The sequence below is a fragment of the Oryx dammah genome, unplaced genomic scaffold (genome assembly GCF_014754425.2).
Source record: "Oryx dammah isolate SB20612 unplaced genomic scaffold, SCBI_Odam_1.1 HiC_scaffold_9, whole genome shotgun sequence".
In the NCBI taxonomy this organism is placed as follows: Eukaryota; Metazoa; Chordata; class Mammalia; order Artiodactyla; family Bovidae; genus Oryx; species Oryx dammah.
Genome location: NW_024070193.1, coordinates 10,973,781 through 10,997,221, shown reverse-complemented (window position 1 = coordinate 10,997,221; position 23,441 = coordinate 10,973,781). Strand labels below are relative to the sequence as shown.

The 23,441-nt window shown below is 41.4% G+C and overlaps 1 protein-coding gene across 1 annotated transcript in view; it reads right to left on the bottom strand.

Annotated features, from left to right (window-relative positions):
* Positions 1 to 23,441, bottom strand: part of DOCK3 (dedicator of cytokinesis 3) — a 262,648-nt gene that overhangs the window by 109,820 nt on the left and 129,387 nt on the right. The gene's annotated exons all lie outside the window — the stretch shown is intronic.

Here is a 23,441-nt window from a genome sequence, read left to right as displayed (position 1 = left end):
CAAACACAAAGTATGTGCTTCTAAAAGTACTTGCTTCTCCCGTGCCCAGCGTCATGCACTCATTGCATGCGTCAGGTATCTGTAGAAGGACCAATACTGAAGCACTGGACTAGAACCATAAGATATGCTATATCAAATGCACAGGTGGCTTAACTTGTTCACTTATTCCTTCGTTCATTTAGCCAATGAATAGTCATTAAGTTCTCTGTGCTAAGCACAGGAATACAAATATGAACACAAATGTATACAGGGCACTTTTCTTCCTAGAACTCATGGTCCTGGTAAGCAGTTAAACGGGCAGACATGAAGTTCAGAAAAGATCTGGGTCAGATGTAAATTTGAGATTCTTAAGCCAGGGAATTAGATGGGAATAGTCGGTTGCATGCACAGAATGAGAGGGAAAAGGGGCTCTGGACAATCCGGAGAAACACTGACATAAAAGAAATAGGTAGAAGAAGAACTTGCAGAGTAGACATGTGGGATCAAAAATAAAAACAGAAGAAAAATAAGAAGAGTGGTGGGATGCTATATTAGTTAGGGAAAGAAGTATCTGAAAAGGAGACGGGAGGATCACTGAGGCCCAAAGACACTGAGAATCACATGAGACAACAAAAAAACAGCATCCACTGGATGTCATAACAGAGACCACTGGTGATTCTGGCAGGAACCCTTTTTGTGGAATGATAAAGAGGCTTAGTGTGAGAGTAAGAACGAAGGAAGCAGAAACAGTGAGTCTAGACCACTCTTTGAAGAGATGAAGATGTGGAAGTGATAAGCTTTCAGTTAAATGGGCATTCTGGGGTGAGGGAGATCTTTGTTTAAAAATGTGGTAACACATATATATTCAATTACTTTTCAGTATCAAAATTCAGTGAGGGAGAACAGCAGTTTCAAAAATGGTGCTGAACAATCCATATAAAGAAAGTGAACCATGATCCCTGCCTACAAGAAATTAACTTCAATTTATCATAGACCTAAATATTAAGAGCTAAAAACTATAAGAATATACACAAGAAAAATGAGACAAGTACCTTTGTGTATCTTGTTCACATTTGTTTTTCTATATTGAACACACAGTAGAAAAATCTTTGTGATCTTAGATTATTAAGCAAATATTATGAATCAAAACAAAATAATAAATTGGACTTAACCAAAGTTAAAATCATATTCTCTTTGAAAGACTCTGCTAAGAAAATGAAAAAACAGGGTTTGCCTGCTGATGCAAAAAGATGGCTGCTGCGAGTCTGGCTGTTTTCTGCAGAAGCGTCTCAGCCGCTTTGAAGGCTTCTACGTTGTTAATAAATTCTCAGGCCCTTGCTAGTACAGGGTAAGTTATTTGAGGAGTAGGTCTGTCCACCTCCCCAACTTTGGATCTTGTTTGGTTGTTGACATGCTGAAAACGCTTTGGGCTGGGAAGGCCGCTTTGATGGCTGGACGCGAGCTCACCTTCGTGAGGAGTCAGTGACCTTGGAGAAGTCTATCACCTGCGACATGTCCGTGTCTTCCTCAAACATTTTGTTGCCACCTACTGTGGACCAAGCAGTTCTCAGGGTCTGTAGAAACCCAGTATTTGTTTAATTAAATGTGGAGGTACAGCAGCATCCTGCTTGACTGGGTGAGTTTTTTAAAAAATTCACTGAAGAGCTTTTGGTTGTGTAACTGAGCGCTCTGTCAGGTTTCGATAGATTAAAAAGTGGGGAAGGGGATGTATACTCCCAGAGCCTGTCAAAAAGAGGTGTTCAGTAAATTTTGAGTGAATGAAAGCCGAGTGAACTGAAAGTCGCCTTGCAGGTGTGAGAAAAGAATATACTACACACGGTGGTTATTTCTAGAAAGACCGCTTGTCTTCTGGACAGACAAATCATGTCTGACGTTAAGCTGTACGATTACCTCCCTGTTATTAGCTTTTGTTTTTAATGAGTTGAATTTTATAAATTATTGGGGTTTTTCCCCAAAAGGAAGTAATGTGTGTGCTCTTGAATCCAGCACAGTTATTGGGCATCTCTCAGCTATAATGTAATTCCTTACATTAACCTCAGAGATAAGCAGTGGTTTGGGTTTTTGTTTTTTTTTTGCAGAGATTCAGGGGTTGTAACTTGAAAAGTGGCAGACTTGAGCCAATTGTCTCTTCCATTCATCATCCTTTTTCCTTAAAAATAAGTTAGATTTTTATCATTACTATTAAGTTATCCGTTTATTTACAGACACTTTGGAAAATAAGGGCTTCTCTAGTAAAGCATCTGCCTGCAATGCAGAAGACCCGGGTTCGATTCCTGGGTCGGGAAGATCCCCTGGAGAAGGAAATGGCAATCCCCTCCAGCACTCTTGCCTGGAAAATCCCATGGACAGAGGAGCTTGATAGGCAACAGTCCATGGGTTTGCAAAGAGTCGGACACGACTGAGCGACTTCACTTTCACTTGGAAAATAAGGTAAAGTGTTTTGAAAAGAAAGTAAATATCAACTACGGTTTTACCATCCAGAGATAAACAAGTTTTCTTCTTTTTCACTTTCAGAATATACACATACATGTAATTTTAAAATAAAGTCAGGCTCATACTTAACATACATGCATTTTTATTTTCTACCCTTGTTTCACCAACTTTTTTTTTTCAATTTCGAACCAAAAGGAAAGTTGTAAAAGTGGTACAAAGAATAACCATATACAAAAAAAAGAAAATGAAAAAACAAGCTATAGACTGGGCGAAAATATTTACAAACTATTCTAAGAAAGCACTGTATTGAGAACATATAAAGTAATCTCAGAACTCAATAAGTAACAACTCAAAGATGGACAAAAAGTCTGAACATACCTTTCATCAAAGAATATACATAGATGGCAAATAAGCTCAAGAAAAGCAGGGGACATAGATCCCTGGTCCAGGAAGACTCCACATGTTGTGCAGTAACTAAGCTCACATGTCATAACTACTGAGTCTGTGCTCTAGAGCCTGGGAACCACAACAGAACCAGTGCAATGAGAAACCCATGGACCACAACTAGAGAGTAGACCCCACTCGCTGCAACTAGAGAAAGCCTGTGTTCAACAACAAAAATCCAGCACAGCCAAAAATAAATAAATAAGTGATTTTAAAATTTCTTTAAAAAGAACACCATCAAGAAAGGGAAAGATAACTCACTGAATGAAAAAAAAATATTTTCAAATAATATATCTAATAAGGGATTTGTAGACAGAATTTATAAAGAACTCTTACAACTCAATAATAAAAGAACTTAAATGGATATTTCTGTTTAGAAGATGAACAAAGAGCCAATAAAGATATGAAAAGGTGTCCAACATTATTAGCCATTAGGGAAATGCAAACTAAAACCACAATGAAGGCACTATTTTACTTCTACTAGAATGACTTTAATCAAACAGATAATACCAAGTGTCGGCAAGAAGATGGAGAAACTGGAACCATCATACAATGCTAGTGGGAATGTAAAATGACATAGGCGCTTTGGAACAGTCTGGTGATTTCTCAAAAGGTTAAACATAGTTTAACGTAGGATCTACCAATTTCACTCCTCAGTATATATTTACAAGAGGAATTGAAAATATATGGCCACACAAAAAACTACATGAACATTCATAGCAGCATTTTTCATAATAGCCAAAAGATGAAAACAACCAAAATATCTACCAACAAATGAATGGCTGAATAAAACATGGTAGGTATATCCATACATTGGGTTATTATTTAACCATAAGAAAAAAATGTATCTTCACAATTTGTGAGTCAAAATGACTTTTTTTTTTTCATTTCATAGAGCCCTAGGTATAAATCAAATTATTTCCTGTTTTGCTGACTTCACCAATGGGTATGATAGATAAATGGCACTTTCTGTTAACATTCAAACTATTTGAAGGCAAATATCTATCCAATGTTTCCTAATTTGGCAACAGCTCTTCTGCAAAAGAAGTGGTCAATATTGCTAGGACATATGGCTTTAAACACAGTTAGGTTTCTGTCTCCCAGGACTTCTCAGAGTCTTGAAATGCTATTCTGTGTTGAAGTATCAATGGGACAGGTGACCTTTGACCCCACAACCTGCCTCTGCATAAGACCATGGAATCTGTATGGATACAATTTGATAAACGCTGAGTGAATTTATTTGCCAATGAGAGGCACAACTCCTCATGTATCCTAAAAGTGGGAAAGGAACTGTGGTCAAAAGAGTAAAATTTATTTAGGAGACTTTACAAACATCCACTCTAGATGAGAGCAACAGGTCAGTTTTCTCTGGGTAAAAAACTAAATTCTTTCAAGAGAAAAAAAAAAAGAGAGATGGTTAAATTCTGATTCTTTAATAAGCAATGTTATGAGAGAACTGTTTTACATTTACTTGTCTTTATGATGAGCTATGCATGAACAGTATATTAAGCTACATTAATTTCACATTATTGAGCAAGTTCTTACAAATGAAATCCATAATTTGAATCTGTGGCAAGTCTAATAGAGTCTTAATTTTAAGATCATTTGCTTTTATGAGAATCCTAATTCCTGGGTGGTAGTGCATTTCACACACTTTTCCATTGATGGTAATTCATGCATCCCCACAGCAAATGTCTGATGACCAACAATGAGGAGGCAGTCTGTGCCAGGTGCTGAGGCAGGGACAAAATCTTATTCCTTAAGGAGGCTATTTCCTGAAGACTCTGCTTTGGAAATACAAGCACGCATCTCAAATAAATTCAGAGGAATTCTCACAGCTCTTTCAATGTAATCTTCACACTTCTTCACATTGGCCTCTGTGGAAATGGATGCCAACCACTTAGCATCTCTCTCATGATAACTCCCCAGGTGCTTGAAAGCAGCAAGTGGCCCCAAGGCCATACTATATGGCACAACCCAACAGATTAGGAAATCTCTAATCTTGCCTCACAGTTGCAGTTTCTAATTTAGACTCTTGGCTTTATTTCTCAAGTTCTTCAAGTTTTCCCACTTCATTCTAAATCACAGAGAGTAGAGATGCATAAAGGGATTTCATTAAGGTAAATCAGTACTGCAGTTTTCAAATTTATTTTTAGTACCAACTTTTCCCTTCTTTTCAACAAGGTCTTACACTATTTACCAACACATGAAAAATTTAATAATAGAGCTACTTTGGTTGAATCAGAGGCAGAGAGAAGGAACAGGAGCAGGAATCCTCCCTACTTAGGCCTTCCTCCTAACCACCACATGTGCCTGAGACACATCAGGGCTCCAAAGAACTTTTTTATGCCTCCTAGTACAATTCAAGAGTTCTCTCCAACCTCCCTTTCTCCTTTTTATTCTTTCAACAAGCATTCATGAACCCCTACCATGTTCCAGAAACTAAGCAAGAAGATGGTAATGGAAAAATAAAATGGTCCCTGTCCTCAAGGCTCTGAGTCTACTGGGAGAAAGAGACACAGAACAAAAATGACAACACAATGTGAGAATTCTATAATTAACCACACAGAAATGGGGTGATAAGCTCCAATGGGCTGAAGACAGGCTGCCCGAATGAGATACTGGGACACATTCTGGCAATACTGCTAGACTCTGAGCATTTGGTGAGGGAAAGTTAGAGAGGAAGAGAAGGGGATTCCAGGAGAAGTGTGCACCAAGGCAGCTTGATGGTGGGGAAGTGGAAGAGGGCACTGGAGAGCTGGGGCGTGTTGGGCAATGCAGAGAGGACAAGCCCATGGTGTGGGTTACAGGTGAGGGCTGTCCCCCTTGGCTATAACAAGGTGTACCTCCCAGCTTATTAAAAGTGCAGATTCCTGTGCCCCATCACAGATCTGGATCAGAATCTCTAAAGGGGAGGACTTTTGGAGAGAGTCCAAGAATTTGTATTTCTAAAACGGTCTCAGTTGGTTGTCAGGATTAACAAGTTTGAAAAACCCCATTATGGGCCTTACAGGAGCTCTGAAACTTAAACTATGAGAAGCAATGTTGATCTCATAAGTTTTTAGCATGATCACTTCAGCTGCTGTGTGGAAGGCAGGCTTGTGACATAGAAAACACTCTAAAGACAGAGAAGAGCAGCCCTGGCAAGCTACAACGCTGTTCTGGGGCTGAAAAAAGGTGAAAGGATGTGAGGTATATGTAGATGACAAAGCTGACCAGATGAAGCAGTTAACCAAATGTGGTAGTGTCAACCAGAGAAGGTACGAGGAGGAAGATATAAATTTCAGATCAGTTCAGTTCAGTCGCTCAGTCATGTCTGACTCTTTGCAACCCCATCAACTGCAGCACGCCAGGCCTCCCTGTCCATCACCAACTCCAGGAGTTTACTCAAACTCATGTCCATTGAGTCATCTCATCCTCCGTCGTTCCCTTCTCCTCCTGCCTTTAATCTTTCCCAGCATCAGAGTCTTTCCAGAGTCAGTTCTTTGCATCAGGTGGCCAAAATTTCAGATAAGCATGCTGAATTTGAGGTCTCTTGGATATGCAGGTGAACAAAAAACAGGCAGCTGAAAGCCCAAGTGTGAAGCTCAGGGAAAAGGTGTGGTAGTGGGATATAGCCCTGCACTCAACTTGCTACAGCAGCAGCTGTTAACAGCTGCCACTTAATGAGTGTCTTTTGTGTACCAGGCATTGTTTAAAGTGTTTCTTTTCTTACTTAATTGCATTTAATTCTCATAACAGTTATTTCACCTCTGAAGAAACTGAGAGTCAAAGTTTCTGACTTGAGATAAAAAAGCAGAGTGGTAAAGTCAGAATTCAAATCTAAAGCTCTTTGACTTCCAAGCCCATGCTTTATCTGTATTTCATCTTATGAAATGAACACTGGGAAAAAAAAAAGTGTGTGATGGAAGGGAGGAGGGGATCGCTGGGCAAATATATCTGGGAAATGCTGCAAACCACATCCTGTCCTAGAGATGAACTGAGAGTGTTGGAGTCGCACAGGCCCCCAGAGGATCCCAATCACCCACAGGGGGCACCTGACCTCTCCAATTAGAAAGGCCATTCCAAGCCCCGACTCCAGCACTCCCGGTGGCAACGAGTCTCTTTGAGGTTCATGGCATTTCCACCCAAAAGACTTAAGAGATCAGGGGGGCAACACTTTGTCAGATTTGGAACAAGCAGAGACTCTTGAATGACAATCCCAGAAAACAGATTCTTTTCATTTTCTCTGAAGCAAAAGAGACACATGAGTAAATCTGTTATCACACAGTCTCAAAGTTACAACAGCATTTCTACAATTATACAGGCCCTACAGGGTCTCTGGGCTTTTCAGGTGGCTCAGCGGTAAAGAACTCGTCTGTCAATGCAGCAGAGGCAGGAAATGTGGGTTTGACCCCTGGGTCGGGAAGGGCTCCTGGGGGAGGAAATGGCAACCCACTCCAATATTCTTGCCTGGAAAATCCCATAAACAATCCATAGGGTCACAAAGAGTTGGACACGACTGAGTGACTGAGCGCACATGCACGCACAGGGCCTTTAGAAATCATTTACTTCTCAAGAAAATGAACTCAATGGTAACTTAATTATCAGTTACACAGGGAGCTACAAACAGTTGTTTTTCCTCTAAATGATTTATGCTCTCACCCCAGGATCAGGCTTCCAATTTTAACAATGTGCTTAGTCGCTCAGTCATGTCCGACTCTTTGTGAGCCCATGGAATGCAGCCCACCAGGCTCCTTTGTCTATGTGGATTCTCCAGGCAAAAATTCTGGAGTGGGTAGCTGTTCCCTTCTCCAGGGGATCTTTCCAATCCAGGGACTGAACCCAGGTCAGCCACATTGCAGGCAGATTCTTTACTGACTAAGCCACCACAGAAGCCCAAGAATACTGGAGTGGGTAGCCCATCCTTTCTCCAAGGGATCTCCCCAACCCAGCAATGAAACTGGGGTCTCCTGCATTGCAGGCAGATTCTTTATCAGCTGAGCTACTAGGGAAGCACCAATACAAATTTTAAAATAACAATGTTAAAAGTCAAAATTCTAAAACAATAATGTTAAAATTAACAGTAAAAATTTTAACAATAAAAAGTATGTAAATTGCCAACATCCGCTGGATCATGGAAAAAGCAAGAGAGTTCCAGAAAAACATCTATTTCTGCTTTATTGACTATGCCAAAGCCTTTGACTGTGTGGATCACAATCAACTGTGGAAAATTCTGAAAGAGATGGGAATACCAGACCACCTGACCTGCCTCTTGAGAAACCTATATACAGGTCAGGAAGCAACAGTTAGAACTGGACATGAAACAACAGACTGGTTCCAAATAGGAAAAGGAGTACATCAAGGCTGTATATTGTCACCTTGCTTATTTAACTTATATGCAGAGTACCTCATGAGAAACGCTAGGCTGGAAGAAGCACAAGCTGGAATCAAGATTGTGGGAGAAATATCAATAACCTCAGATATGCAGATGACACCACCCTTGTGGCAGAAAGTGAAGAGGAACTAAAAAGCCTCTTGATGAAAGTGAAAGAGGAGAGTGAAAAAGCTGGCTTAAAGCCAACATTCAGAAAACAAAGACCATGGCATCTGGTCCCATCACTTCATGGGAAATAGATGGGGAAACAGTGGAAACAGTGTCAGACTTTATTTTTTGGAGGGGGTTCCAAAATCACTGCAGATGGTGACTGCAGCCATGAAATTAAAAGACGCTTACTCCTTGGAAGAAAAGTTATGACCAACCTAGATAGCATATTCAAAAGCAGAGACATTACTTTGCCAACAAAGGTCCGTCTAGTCAAGGCTATGGTTTTTCCTGTGGTCATGTATGGATGTGAGAGTTGGACTGTGAAGAAGGCTGAGCGCTGAAGAATTGATGCTTTTGAACTGTGGTGTTGGAGAAGACTCTTGAGAGTCCCCTGGACTGCAAGGAGATCCAGCCAGTCCATTCTGAAGGAGATCAGCCCTGGGATTTCTTTGGAGGGAATGATGCTGAAGCTGAAACTCCGGTACTTTGGCCACCTCACGCGAAGAGTTGACTCATTGGAAAAGACTCTGATGCTGGGAGGGATTGGGGGCAGGAGGAGAAGGGGACGACTGAGGATGAGATGGCTGGATGGCATCACTGACTCGATGGACGTGAGTCTGAGTGAACTCCAGGAGCTGGTGATGGACAGGGAGGCCTGGTGTGCTCCGATTCATGGGGTCGCAAAGAGTCGGACATGACTGAGCGACTGAACTGAACTGAACTGAAATGAACATATGAGGCTGAAGTGAGGGTGAGATTCCACTGACAGGACAGCACAATGCGGAGTAAGCTCATCTTTGCCACCTCCAACATTCAAGCCATAATACTTCTGAGGAAGGTGTACCTCCATGCGAGGAAGCCAGGAGGCAGACGGTTCGCCCTGCTTTCTTTATAATTTCCTAATCACACCCATGGGGACTAAAGAAGCCCTACACTTTTACATTTCTCAGCTAAAGGTCAAGCAGTCTGAAGTACTATAGAGAAGTAATCATGATGCCAAAAAAGCAATGTTAAAATAGTCGGTGCCACGGGCCACCCTCATTCTACCTTCCGGATCTCGCTTCCCTCCTCCCTCATATTGATAATCTCTTGTTCTGGGATTTCCCACTCTTTGTTCATGATGTGAACATTATTGTTCTTTTTAATTTCATTCCTTTACTCATGTTTTTCTCTGATTAGCATAATACAGCATGAAAGGAATATATATTCACAAATAAAAGAAAAATCATAGTATTTGTCTAAGGTTTTTCCTGGTCTGTCAAACAAAACACACACATACACACCTCTACAAATTTGGCCTGTTGTAACTACATAAGTGCTCCAGTTAAAGATAACAGAATACCTATTATTTATACTTATTAACTTGTTCCTGTCACTATTTCTGCTGTTTCTGTGCAAATGAAGCAAAGTCTTACAGTTTAATAGATCATGAGGGAGTCCTGATGGGAACAGCAGAGCTTACAAAAACCAAAATAAACATATACAGAAGAAATAGAAAAACCTTGATTGTTTCTTGAATGGAAGCTAGAAAACTCAGCAGATCTGAAAACTAAATAAATATTTTTATCTGTCAGACATTTTACTAGATATTTGCTAGGCTTTTAAAGTATAAGACTGAGAAATGCAGAATAATCTCAGGAAACAATAGCAAATAAAGATTTCATAAGTACTAACATTTTGAATGAAGTGTTTGAGAACTTTAATTTTTTAAAGTATAAGAACAGAGTTCACTGCACTATGTCAAAATCTTTCTTACTTTCCCTTAATACTGAAAAACTGATGATATTTTTAAAAACAGTATTACAGTGATATAGCTGACATGGTACAGAGACAACACTACAACTTAGGTCTGGATTGTTCAAGTTCAGTTTAGTCGATCAGTTGTGTCCAACTCTTTGTGAGCCCATGGACTGCAGCATGCCAGGCTTCCCTGTCCATCACCAACTCCAGAAGCTCACTCAAACTATGTCCATCGAGTTGGTGATGCCATCAAACCATCTCATCCTTCGTTGTCTCCTTCTCCTCCTGCCTTCAATCTTGCCCAGCCTCAGGGTCTTTTCCAATGAGTCATTTCTTTGCATCAGGTGGCCAAAGTTTGGAGTTTCAGCTTCAGCATCAGCATCAGTCCTTCCAATGAATATTCAGGACTGATTTCCTTTAGGATTGACTGGTGTAATTTCCTTACAGTTCAAGGGACTCTCAAAGCCTATACTAATTCCTGTAGTCAACTGTCTTTCATGATACATATTTAAATAGCAAAAATAATATTCAATATTGATAAAAAGAAATAAACCAACTGAAAATTAGTGCATCTCTAAATATTATATGCCTAGGAATGTAAACAAGTGGATATATCTGAGACCACAAAGGACCTTCTCCTTGGTCTTCTTTGTGTCATTGTCTTGCCCTCCTCTTGATATCCTGTGCACACAGATTAAGTCTACCCTGCACAGCCAGTTCACCAGATCACTCCCATCAGGATCTATGCTGTGCCATTATAATATGGTACCCACTAGCCACATGTAGTTATCTATATTTAATTAAAATTAATAATATTAGAAACAGTTCTCAGTTACAGGCCATATTTCAAGTGCTAAACAGCCACATGTAGTTAGTGGCTACCTTGCAGACCATAATGTTCTGCCATATATAGAACATTTATATTGTCCTAGAAAGTTCTATTTGGATAGCACAACTCTTTAGGGTTGGGGGAGGAGGTGGTCACTAAGATAAAGGGCTCTGTACTACTGCACAGCAGCACTGCTCCAAAGCACAAAATTGTAATGCTGTCAACATCAGGGTCAGGATACAGAGCTGGGATTTTGGGGTTGAAGGAAAGTTGTTCAGAGGGCCAGATTCAGGAATGGCAGTCCTCTGACCAGGCATTACTGGTCTCAGAAATGGGTATGTGAGAGGCAAGTAGACTTCTGAAAGTGTAGCAATCAAATAGCCAGATGAGGAAGTTTATACAGATGAGCTGGACCAAAATTTTGTGAGCCAGAAGTATAGGACCCAAGTGAGGCAGTCTGAGATGTCAATGGCCAGGGATCTGGGACAAGAGTCTAGGAAGCCGGAATATAAGGCATCGCCAGTAAGCACATCCCATGTGGTCTGCCCTTTGGCGCCTTCTGAACTTTTTATTCAGAGTGGGGTAGCCTTGAAATCCAGATGTGTGCAGAGAGTAATTTGCAGCTTCATGGAAGATTTGTTCTACCTGAGCTTAGGGCTGGTACAAAACAGTCAGATACTTGGGCAGACCTGAACTGGGGATCTGGCAGCTTCTGAGTACTCTAGTCAATACAGGTTGCATATTAGTTTTAGGTAAATAGTCTCTCCTCTGCATGTAGAATGTTGCATCAGTTGGTACCAATTCACTGCACAAATTAAGACAGGCCTAGAGGAGGAGCCTGCTAGGCTGCAGTCCAAGGGGTCACAAAGAGTTGGACACGACTGAACAACTTCACTTTCACTTTTCACTTGCATGCATTGGAGAAGGAAATGGCAGCCCACTCCACTGTTCTTGTCTGGAGAAGTCCAGGGACGGCAGAGCCTGGTGGGCTGCCATCTATGGGTTCGCACAGAGTCGGAAACGACTGAAGCGACTTAGCAGCAGCAGCAGCAGCAGCAGCAGCAGCAGTCATCTCTGGCCTGCCTGACAAGGTACTAAAGGGTAATCTACAACACAGACATAATCAGTTTGCCTTCCTCATTTATTTTACCTATTTCCTATATACTGAGGTGGGCCATAAACTAATGAGCATCTTCTGAAGCCCAGGCCTTTGGGAAACATATCCAGGTATCTTCTGCAGCCTTCCGTCTCTAGGACTCTGACCTCCAGACCAGACTATCTTCCACCAAAGATGTATCTCCTGCAAACATGCCTTGAACTATATGACTTCCTGTCTTAAAAGAGAAACTTTCAGTGGTGTTCCATCTCTGCATATAAAACCCATAAGCCTCCACTTATTAATCCAGGTCTTGTGGCATTTGTCCTCTCCCTGCCTTCCTATGTTCCCCTATTTCCATCAATACATCTTGTTTATGATCAGATAAGCCTGCTTGCCTTTCCCTAAATTACTATTTTTTTTTTTTTGCCCACTGTGCCCTGTTTCCCCACTTCTCTGCTGCTGCTCAAACCCTGCCTAACCTTTGAGGCCCAGCTCAAATGTGTGGTATAAAGGTTTCTGTGACCCAGCAGTCAGAAGGGCCCTGTTCCTTCAATGTCTAACCATTTACAGCAGTGACTCTGATGGGTTAGTATTAGAGCTGGTTGTGTGTGTATGTGACACCTCTTCTGTACAGAAAAGAGTTAACATAGCAGGCCTGAGACTGCTATCCTTAGAAAGGCCTGCTTTCTATCCTTAGAAAGACTGCTATCCTTAGAAAGCTGGCCTCTGGCTGGCATCTGGGGTCTGACTCTTGCAGTGTTCCCAACACTGTGCCTAGACTTTTTATATGAACAATATGGTTTATACTGAACACTTGCTTCCCTTCTGGACATTTTGTACATGCTAAACAAAGGGTTCTTATACAACCAGCCCTCCAAAATGTTGGTTGCTAGATCTCTAGTGGGCTTCCTAGGGCAGAAACACTGCACATCTGTCAGTGCATTTTAACTAGAAATGAGTATTTGAAGACAGTGCTCTGTGTGACCCCTAATGTGACGGAGGGAGCATAAGGGAGCCTGTGTGTGGACTCCTTCAGACTCTACCTGGTTCTTCTTCCTAATAAGCCACCGGTGTATCCTTACTCCATTGCTATAATAAATACCGGCCACAAGTATAACTCTGAGTCCCATGAGTCCTTCTAGTGAATGAACACTGGGATTGTCCTGGGATCTGCAACACATCCTTTAAGTCCAGTGTCCTTGTCTGTAAAGCAGCAGGGACTGTGCCTTCTACATCTCTGCGATCCTCAAGGAATCGAGCACAGAGGTTTAGTTTCTAGATACTTGACTTTAATAACTTTAGAAGGACTATACAATTAAAACACCAAAGTAGCTGAGGGCAAAATGAAAAATAATAAAGGGACAGTTTTCCCCAAAGGCTCCTATCTATATACACACAGCTTTTCCTTGCTTTAAAGGCCCTCATGGGCTTCACAGCAATAAATGAGTATTCTGAATGTACCTGCTGCTGCCACAGGGCTCTGATGACTTCTTAGTTTAATGAAATCTCTCTACTATCTTGCTACTCAGCTAACAAGAGACTCTGTCTCTTGTTCAAGCGAACACACACTCTGTCACTTGAAGTCCCAAGGGAGGGTGCCTGCTAGGTACCCAGCAAAAGCAGGGCCTCTGTGGCAGGGAGAATCTCTGCAGTGGCCACAGACCCATATTTGCCTTTCCTGTCTTTCAGAAGCCCATCTAAAGCACATAAAAACACTGATATTTGGACTCAAGAGCAAAGTTCTGACATGTATGATAACAATAGCAATTATGACTATTTCCTGAGAATTACTGTCTGCCAGGGCCTGATTTAGGGACTTCGCATGTATCATCGCCTTGGTGATGCAGACATTACTATCTCAGAGTTGAGGACGTGGAAGCACAGAGAGGTTAAGCAGCCTGGCTTATCTGGCAGCACTAACCATGGTAAGGCAGGCAGGCTCTCGCAGGAGTGTGAATTCAGGGAGCTTAGAACAAGGCCAAGGACAGACCTCAAAGGTCAAATCCAACAATGGGGGAAGGAGAGGGTGGGATGAATTGACAGAGTAGTATGGAAACATATACATTACCATATGTGAAGCAGATAGTCAGTGGCAATTTGCTGAATGATGCAGGGAACTCAAACCGGTGCTCTGTGACAACCCAGAGGGGTGGGATGGGATGGGCTGGGAGGAGGGAGGGAGGTTCAAGAGGAAGGAGACATATATATACCTCTGGCTGATTCATGTTGATGTATGGCAGAAACCAACACAATATTGTAAAGCAACTATCCTCCAATTTAAAATAGTTTTTTTGAAAGGTCGAGTCCAAGAATCCTGAGTTCTCCTGATTTACAAGGCTGAGGCTGAAGAATTTCAAACAGGGTAGGTACTGGGGATGGGCCATGGATGGACTGGATTACCCTCAGGGGTAGCAGGATGAAGCCTCAGACTGATCCTGGTGGACCACAACCTGGTGAGAGACCGAGTGTGGAGCCAGTGTAGGCAGATGGGATGACGTAGAAGCCAAGGCACAGGTCACAAAACAGCAAAGGGACTATTTCCAGAGTGGGTCTTTCATACCTTAAAGGAGACTTCTCAGCCTGAGGTCAGATAGGTCTTAGAAGCTTTGTGTATCCTCAGAAAGAGGATGTAAAGAGGGCACGTATCCATCTTTGGGTACATGCAATCTTCCGAGGAAAGAGTATCAAAAGGTCCTCGGCTGCTTCTCCCTGGTTTACTTCTGTGTCTTCACAGAATCTTGCAGGTTCCTGACACAGGCTAGGATGCTCTTCCTGGCAGTGGGAAGCTGACTGCAAGCTTGTGCTTCCATTTCCTCTAATGCCATATCTTTTGATTTTTGACCCTACACCAATGCCCCTAATCAGTTAAGATAAACTAGGCTAACTATTCCTCTGAAGCCATCTATATGGTGCTCACCCTTATGAGCATGAGCTTTAATATACTCCACAAATTTCTTGGAGTAGAAGAAAAAAGATGTTTTAATGCAAAAATTCAAGGCAAACTATTTAAGTCAAACAACTTACATTTCAGGGTTTCTGAGGGAAATAATGCTTAACTTTGATCTCAGTGAGCTTCTTCCTCAACTTGTCTCCTAAATTTGGATTCCTGCTACGGTTTCAGTGATACAATATTCTGGCATCAAGAATGTGTATCTCAGGGCATCGCTAGTAGGAAAGCCTGCTTGCTGTTGTTTGGAAGGAACAGTGAGGAGCCGCCAAACACAGATCCCCGGCCTGCAGGAATTCATGACTGTGACCACTGTTGCTGTTGCTTAGTCGCTCAGTCATGTCTGACTCTTTTGTGACCCCATGGACTGTAGTCTACCAGGCCCCTCCATCCATGCAATTTTACAGGCAAGAACACTGGAGTGCGTTGCCATTTCTATTCCAGGGGGTCTTCCTGGGGATCTTCCTGACCCAGGGATTGAACCAGTGTCTCTGGCATTGGCAGGTGGATTCTTTACCACTAAGCCAGCAGGGAAGCCCAACTACGACCATGAGGGCCCCTTAAAAGTTTCTGATTTCAATGTCCTGCTGATTTTGCAAGTGCTTGGATAGTCTCCCATGAATTCCTATGGCAATATGGTATAATGGGCCATGGCTGATTCATGTCAATGTATGGCAAAAAACACTACAATATTTTAAAGCAATTAGCCTCCAATTAAATAATTTTTTTAAAAAGTAGGTATAACGGGAATCAAGCAGGGGATAGACCAGGACTTGAATCCGAGATGGGAAACTAGTAATCTGTTTGACTTCAGAGTTGATGCAGGGACCAAATTAAGTGACATACACAGAGCTGGTGGCATGAAGCTTGGCCTATCACATACACTCATGAGTGTTCACTCCCGCTCCTTTCTAGCCCTTATTCCCCATAGAGACCAATCCAAACCTTCACCTTCCCCCTTAAGCCTCACAAGAAAATAAAAATCACTGGATATGAATGTCTTCCAGTTTATCACAGTCTAATGCAACTTCTTTATGATTCCAGGAATGACCATCCCTCCTTTCTAGTCCCTGTGGGACATGCCCCATTACAGGCTCTTCCATCGTCATGCTCCCCTCTAAACACAGTCTGTGTGGGTCCAGTGATTTCCTCGTGGTCCTGTGTGTCTCATTACTGGAGAGTCTGTCTGGCCTACAGTCAAATGAGGTGTAGTGAGCCACTCTGGAAGGATTAGTGACTAGGGTATGTAGAAAAATGCTTGCGAAGCTTAAAAGTTCTGAGTGATGCAAAGCTTCCAATGGTAGTATTTGGGGCCCAATGCTAGTGGTAGAGAACCTGCCTGCTAAGGTAGGAGAAGAGATGTAGGTTTGATTCCTGGGTGGGGAGGATCCCCTAGAGGAGGGTATGGCAACCCACTCCAGTATTCTTGCCTGGAGAATCCCATGGACAGAAGAGACAGGAGGATAGGTTCACAAAGAGTCAGACACAACTGAAGCGATTTAGCACAGCACACACAAATGTGTTATGGTTTGTTTTTAAAGAGATCAATGTTTGAGGAAGTCTTCTGAGCTCAGAAAGTGAAGGGGATTTGTTGGAGGGGGGCAGTCAAATGCTGAGGGCCTGGGAGGGTCAGCAATTAAATAATCTTAAGGCGTCAGTGTCATCTCTTTACAGGGATCTTCCCCAGGCATCTGAATTTAAAAGTCTTATGTCTCATTTTTGTGATTCTCAATTGCTTAGTTTTCTTCAAAGTATTTATATCTTCCTAGTTATATAGTATACACGTACTTATCATCTGTTTCCCTCCCTAGAATGTAAACTACAAGAGGAGAGGGATTTTTCTCTGCCTTGTTTTGCACTGATTCCCTGGCACCTGAAGCAACCTCTTACACATGGCAGTTGTATAATGTGTGCTGAATAAATTAACAAGACTGATATAATTATAACCATAAATCTACTCTATAAAAAGTAAATGATTTTCAAGTCTGTACTGTAACTACATTACTAACAAATTATTTCTAACACTCTCCTATTGCCTTCTGCACACAGTAGCTCTACCAAAAATCTGACAGTTCTTTAAACTCAGCAGTCCCAGGCAGTGATTCTTAACTTTCCCAGTACCTTGTAATCACTACAGAACTCCTGATTTAATTAATGTGGGGAGTGGCCGGCCATAGAGAACTTTAGCTCTAATGTGCCACCAAGGTTAAGAAATGGCGGTCTAAGACCAGTTCCCTTCAATCTGTCCACTTCTTTTGTATTCCCTCCTATGGTAATGGCCTGAACATTCACTCAACAGTCACTCCAAAAAGTAATCAGAGCTAAGTCTGGAAAAAGTGAATAATAACGAAGGATAATATTTTTGTCCAATAAACAAAGAGTGACTACAAGACTTGTTTTCCTGTGAAACATATAAACTAATTTTGCTCTCATTTTTCCAGATGCTGGAATCTCTCTTCTCTGTCTGTCCCCTTCTTCTATACAAGCATCTCATCCATTTCACTCTACAGATGCATTTCAGCCCAGGCTCCTGTTCCTGGGATTCCATTATCATTGATTTAATAATCTGCTAGGCGAGTCTCTCCAGTCTGTCTTGATGTACTGAAATATTTTTATTTTCCATTAAAAGCCCTTGAAACAAAAATCTACTTTTTAAAATGTGCTTCAGTTCAAAACTTAAGGGTAACAATCAGGTAGGCATTAATAAGAGAGTTTTACACTTTGATTTGAAGAGTCCACATAAAGTGTAATACAGCTTTTGGGGGAAGGTGCCACGAGTGTTAATAATAATTAACTGAGTTCAAGGGGGGCTTCCCAGGTGGCTCAATGGGTAAAGAATCTGCCTACAATGTAGGAGACGAGGGTTCAATCCCTGGGTCGGGAAGATCCCCTGGAGGAGGGCACAGCAACCCACTCCAGTATTCTTGCTTGGAGAATCCCATGGACAGAGGAGCTTGGTGGGCTATAGTCTATGGGGTCACAGAGAGTCAGACACGACTGAAGCAGCTGAGCACGAGCACACGAGTTCGAGGCAAACAAGTAGCAGGACCTATTTCCATATGAGTCTCTGTTCTAAACATGCTCAAAGGGAAAGTTACTTGGAGTGTTCCCTTGGAAAGCAGCAGCCACATCTTTAGATCCCATATTAAGATAAAGTAAGTTTACACAGGAGTGCTGGGACAAAATATTCCTCACTGTTTTCTACTGAAGAACTGAGTTTTAAAAATTCATAACTGTTTATATGTTGAATTTGAAATTCTAAATGTCTCTTTTCCTTGCATACCATTTAGCTTTGTCTATTAACTTGTAACTGTGGACCTTCCTGGTTCCCACGTACTCCAAAGGACTGAATCAGTCTCAGAGTTTCCCATCGGTGCTGTTTCTCTACTGTTTCTTCTCTTCCTTTGTGCCTGATTTCTAGATCCCCAGTTACAACAGCCACACAGCTTGCTCCATGGGTAGCAAGCCCATACATCCCATGTTCAGTTTTCCATTTCCTCTCATGAGTCTCAACTGTTTGCTTTTAAACAACACATACCAAATCCTTCAGAACACAGTCTTGATTCATTGACTGATCTGCTGACAGGATCTATTAAAAGTACCTAGTGTTTTACCACTTCCATGTGAGGATTCAAAGATTTCATTTTTAAAATCTTGCTCCGGCTTCAGATCTCAATCCAGGCAGATGTTTCACACTGCTTTGTGAAGGCAGAGAAAATAACCCCTTCTATGAGAGTATATGCGTCTGGTTCTGACAGAAAGGCTTCCAATCACTTTAAGTTGTGTCTCAAGGCATATATAGCCTCAGAGATCCATCAGGGCTGTGACTCTAAGGACAGCAGCCACAGGTCTTACAATTAAGCATTTCTCTAGCCATCTGGTTTTCAGAGAAAACACAGATAAGTTACAATCTCTCCCAGCTAAAAATAGTTTAGCAACAAAAACATTTTTTGAAAGAAGCAAGAAATACAGCAAATTTCAATCTAGTATTTTCTTTCATCTTTTCATATTTCTCATCATTCACTTCTCTGGAACATCTTAAGTTGGACTTTGCAAATCTGAGATTTAGAATCTTGAAAGACATTAGTTTGTGTTGGTATCTGAGTTGGCAAGAGCTTCAAGAAAGAAGGGAACCTTCAACAACCTAAGAAAAGAGCAGGTCCTAGCTGGCACTCCATGTGTCTGAAGAGTAAAAGTCCCCTTGCACAGAAAAGTCTATGCACCTCTCCGGAAGAAAGGCATGCTAAACTATTGTCAAACCACTGAATCATGGGACTTCCACTCCCACACCTTTAAATACTTCCTGACAGCATATTTCCCAAAGCTTTCTCATCACAAGGCTCAAAAAAAGGCTTCACGGAGTACATGGAGCTACAGAATTTCCACTTAGAGAGCAGGCTCCCACGCTGAAGTAGTACCTGAAACTATCTTGTTTACACACTTACCAGTTGTGCTTCTCTGAGGGCAGGGGTTCTCTTGATCAGGAACACAACAGATACTAGGTCAAATCCTTTGGCCAAACCCAGACTGTACATTTTGAGAAGGATTTTGACAAGAGATTCTCCCTTTGACCAAACTCTAGACAGGCTCCTCTAAGTTTCTCAACTAGACCTCAGTTTTTAGAGTCCCATGTCCCTCTCTGAATTGTCTAATTGTAGTATTAGACAATTTTAGAATTAGACAATCCATAGCAGAATCCTGCTACGTTGGTTTAGCCAGAATCCTTCACATTCAATATATGACTCCCCACCTCGATATCAATCAGACTCCTGATTCGCCATCACCCTTGGGTGACATCTAATCACTATGGCCTGTCTTCAACAAGTATCTTTTAGGTTGGTTTAGCCAGAATCCTCCCCCAATTAACCCTTGATGCTTCTTTTTAGTTATTTTTCAACCCACTGCCTCCTACCCTGCTCTTTGCCTATCAGTTCAGTTCCATTGCTCAGTCGTGTCTGACACTTTGTGACCACATGAATCGCAGCACGGCAGGCCTCCCTGTCCATCACCAACTCCCGGAGTTCACCCAAACCCATATCCATTGAGTTGGTAATGCCATCCAACCATCTCATCCTCTGTCATCCCCTTCTCCTCCTGCCCTCAATCTTTCCCAGCATCAGGGTCTTTTCAAATGAGTCAGTTCTTCACATCAGGTGACCAAAGTATTGGAGTTTCACGTTCAATATCAGTCCTTCCAATGAACACTCAGGATTGATCTCCTTTAGGATGGATTGGTTGGATCTCCTTGCAGTCCAAACACCACAGTTCAAAAGTATCAATTCTTCAGCACTCAGCTTTCTTTACAGTCCAACTCTCACGTCCATACTTGACCACTGGAAAAACCATAGCTGTGACTAGATGGACCTTTGTCGGCAAAGTAATGTCTCTGCTTTTTAACATACTGTCTAGGTTGGTCATAACTTTCCTTCTAAGGAGTAAGCGTCTTTTAATTTCATGGCTGCAATCACCATCTGCAGTGATTCTGGAGCCCCCCAAAATAAAGTCTGACACTGTTTCCACTGTTTCACCATCTATTTGCCATTAAGTGATGAGACCAGATGCCATGATCTTAGTTTTCTTAATGTTGAGCTTTAAGCAAACTTTCTCACTCTCCTCTTTCACTAAGAGGCTTTTTAGTTCTTCTTCATTTTCTGCCATAAGAGTGGTATTATCTGCATATCTGAGGTTACTGATATTTCTCCCGGCAATCTTGATTTCAGCTTGTGCTTCTCATGATGTACTCATGAGAGTACTCGTACTCTCATGAGTACATCATGAGAAGAAACACTGGGCTGTACTCATGAGAAGTACAGCCCAGCGTTTCTCATGATGTACTCTGCATAGAAGTTAAATAAGCAGGGTGACAATAGACAGCCTTGACGTGCTCCTTTTCCTATTTGGAACCAGTCTGTTGTTCCATGTCCAGTTCTAACTGTTGCTTTCTGACCCGCATATAGGTTTCTCAAGAGGCAGGTCAGGTGGTCTGGTATTCCCATCTCTTTCAGAATTTTCCACAGTTTATTGTGACCACACAGTCAAAGGCTTTGGCATAGTCAGTAAAGCAGAAATAGATGTTTTTCTATTGCTTTTTCCGTGATCCAGCAGATGTTGGCAATTTGATCTCTGATTCAAGATCTCTTGAACCATCTGAGATCTTGTAAACTCTTGTAAACTCTTCTTGAACTATGTGAGAACCATATCTTGAACCAGAGATCAGGATCTCTTTGCCTATAAATTCCTGCTATTATTGTAGTCATAGTTGAGTTCACTGTAGTGGTCCTTTTACCTACTGCAATAGTCCTGAATAAAGTCTGCCTGTCTTTAACAAGTGTCTAAATATTTTCTTTTTTCTTTAACAAAGCCCTTAGTGATGATCAGTGGATATTCCAACCTGGCCTCTGACATCTTTGGAAGACACTCTCTACTGGTTTTTAGCAGACTGCTATCTTCAGTAGTTGTATTTGAGAAGATAAAAGTGTTACATGATCTGTCGGATCAGGATAGCTGGAGTGAACCCTTTGAGAGTTGTCTTCTGTTGACTAGCACCTAGAGGGAATCATCAGTCCAGGGCATGGAGCCAAGTGGATATGTGGAAAAAGAGTAGGGGTGACTTAACCTGCTTGCATGGCTCTATCTGTGGCTGTGGCCTTGAGGCAGAAGTAGAAATGGGAGAAAGGGAAGAATGTCTTTAATATGAATTCTGCCCAATTTTACACATTTCTACAACTACAGACTCAATGCTTATGATTTTATAATGAACCATTCTTTCATTCAATAAATGTTACCAGCTTACTGTAGGCTCTGCAACATTTCTCCTTACACATATAATACTCTAAACAAAAAGAACTGAACAGGAATTAGTGTGTGCATTTTATGGCAATTTTCTACTTTTCAACTAAAGTTGAAAAACTTGTTCAAAAGTTTACTGCCACTTCATTCACAAAGGATTTTCCTTCTATTTTAAGTTATGTCTTCTTCTCTGCTGTCTTGATAATCTTGATCTCTACTGTACAGAAAGTTTCTATATGGCAGCAAGCAAAGAAAAACTAAAGAGCCTCTTGCTTAAAAAAGTGAAAGAGGAGAGTGAAAAAGTTGGCTTAAAACTCAACATTCAAAAAACGAAGATCACGGCATCTGGTCCCATCACTTGATGACAAATAGATGGGGAAACAATGGAAACAGCGAAAGACTTTATTTTGGGGGGCTCCAAAATCACTGCAGATGGTCACTGCAGCCATGAAATTAAAAGATGCTTGCTCCTTGAAAGAAAAGTTATGACAAACCTAGACAGCCTATTAAAAAACAGAGACATTACTCTGACAACAAAGGTCTGTCTAGTCAAAGCTATGATTTTCCAGTAGTCCATGTATGGACGTGAGAGTTGGACTATAAAGAAAGCTGAGTGCTGAAGAATTGATGCTTTTGAACTGTGGTGTTGGAGAAGACTCTTGAGAGTCCCATGGACTGCAAGGAGCTCAAACTAAAGGAAATCTAAAGTCAGTCCTAAAGGAAATCAGTCCTGAATATTCATTGAAAGGACTGATGCTGAAGCTGAAGCTCTGATACTTTGACCACCTGATGTGAAGAACTGACTCATTTGAAAAGACCCTGATGCTGGGAAAGGTTGAAGGTGGGAGGAGAAGGGGACGACAGAGGATGAGATAGTTGGATGGCATCACTGACTTGATGGACATGAGTTTGAGCAAGCTCTGGGAGTTGGTGACGGACAGGGAAGTCTGGCATACTGCAGTCCATGGGGTCGCAAAGATTTGGACATGACTAAGTGACTGAACTGAACTGAACTGAAGAAAGACTAATTAAATTTAACCTCTGAGGCAACTCATTACTGTTTTGAATGATACCTGAAATTATACTCTCTTCAGTGGATTTGGCTCCTAAGACACTATGAACATGTACTTTGGAATGTGAGGAAATAAAGAACCAGAACAGTTCCAGGAATCTTCCAATATTGGGTAGATTTTAAAATTTCATTTATCTACTGACTTTTTAGCTGTACCTCTTTGCATTATTTTCTACGTTCTTAAGTCTTCACCATCAATTTCAAATGAGTATTTTCCCATTTTACAAAAAATGTAGAAACCTTACAAATGTAGAGGTTAAATTACCACTCCTTCCATCCTTTCTGCTATAGTTGTCATAAGTACATACATTAGAATACCCTCAGGAAAATGTTATTTTTATTTTATACAGTACTGTATTTTTTTAAATTAAGAGACAAATAGTCTTTTCTATTCATCTATATATTTATCATTTTCAATGTTCTTCATTCAGTTTTGAGCATCTGAGCTTCCCTGTGATTCTTTTTTTAGCCTGGAGAACTTCCATTAGCAAGTCTTAAAGTATTGTTCTCCTGCTGACAAGCTCTCTTAGTTTTCCCTCATCTGAAAATGTCTTTAAAATA